We start from the raw sequence: 1,597 nt of genomic DNA, 5'->3' as shown, positions 1-1,597 counted from the left end.
TGCCCCTGTCTACATCAATGGGGATGAAGTAGAAAGGGTTGAGAGCTTCATGTTTTTAGGTGTCCAGATCACCAACAACCTGTCCTGGTCCCCCCCCATGCTGACACTATAGTTAAGAAAGCCCCACCAAATGCCTCTACTTTCTCAGAAGACTAAGGAAATTTGGCATCTCCGCTACGACTCTCACCAACTTTTACAGATGCCCCATAGAAAGCATTCTTTCTGGTTGTGTCACAGCTTGGTCTGGGCTCCTGCTCTGCCCAAGACCGCAAAGAACTACAAAAAGTCGTGAATGTAGTCCGTCACGCAAACCAGTCTCCAATCCATTGAGTCTGTCTACACTTGCTGCTGCCTCGGCAAAGCAGCCAGCATAATTAAGCATCCCACACACCCTGGACATTCTCTCTTCCACCTTCTTCGGTCGGGAAAAGAAAAACGTCTGATGCCGTGTGCCGACTGTTCCCTGCTGCTGTCAGATTTTTGAATGGACTTACATCGCATTAAGTTGATCTTTCTCTACACCCTAGCTATGACTGTAACACTACATTCTGCACTCCCTCATTTCCTTCTCTATGAACGATATGTTTTGTCTGTATGGTGCGCAAGAAACAATACTTTTCACTGTATGTTAATACATGTGACAATAATAAATCAAGTCAAATCAAATCAAAAATGTGATTTAGTGCATGTGAAAAACAGCAAGTCTAAATTCATGGTGAGATGGAGTGAAGAGCGAGTCCCAAACACACACAGCTACTGGAGACACAGCAGGAGATGAAATGGTTAATGTGGCCAGGGGATTGAGACAACATTGTGACACCATCAAGGCATCGACACGCACTCCAGAGAGAAACTGAGCTCAAAACTATCAGGATCCAATTAAACACACTGCACATGGACACAAAGTGAGGAAAATTATAACAAAATCGATAAAATAATGGACTGGGATAATTAAGGGCTTGGGAGAAATAACACTAAGAACTGTCCACAAGTTGGATCGGGGTAAAGAGAGAGCTGGAGAATCTTTTACATCCGTGCTCGATCTGTTACTAGAAGCATCTGTCCTTATGTACAGTAACCTAGAACTCACGGTACTCCTTCAGGAGAGGAAAAGATTGAGTAGATGTTACTGCAGGCAGGGCCAATAGAATTGGAGCACATGCTGACAGACAGAGGAGAATTAAAGCAAAATTGATAATATAATTGGGACTTTTAGGAGAATAAATGCAAAGAATCATTCCACACTCGAGCCTGATTCAATCCACAAAACATTTATTGAGTTACGTCAGTGGGGAGAAGCCACAGGAGCTGACCATGTACAACTCCACCCAACAAATAAAATCATCAATTCCTATATAGATACTCAGCTCATAAGAACATAAGAAATAGGAGCAGGAGTCGGCCATCTAGCCCTTCGAGCCTGCCCCGCCATTCAATAAGATCATGGCTGATCTGAAGTGGATCAGTTCCACTTTCCTGCTTTCTCCCCTTAATCCCCCTGTCTATCAGAAACCTATCAACCCGTGACTTAAATATATTTAGCGAGGTAGCCTCCACCACTTCAATGGGCAAAGAATTCCAGAGACTCACCACCCTT

General features: G+C 43.8%; 1 protein-coding gene across 1 annotated transcript in view; it reads right to left on the bottom strand.

Moving 5' to 3' along the window:
- Positions 1–1,597, bottom strand: part of LOC145357589 (uncharacterized) — a 254,877-nt gene that overhangs the window by 147,279 nt on the left and 106,001 nt on the right. The gene's annotated exons all lie outside the window — the stretch shown is intronic.

Source organism: Carcharhinus amblyrhynchos, chromosome 23, assembly GCF_965287045.1.
Source record: "Carcharhinus amblyrhynchos chromosome 23, sCarAmb.v2.hapA, whole genome shotgun sequence".
Taxonomy (NCBI): Eukaryota; Metazoa; Chordata; class Chondrichthyes; order Carcharhiniformes; family Carcharhinidae; genus Carcharhinus; species Carcharhinus amblyrhynchos.
This window is presented reverse-complemented; position numbering and strand designations above follow the sequence as displayed.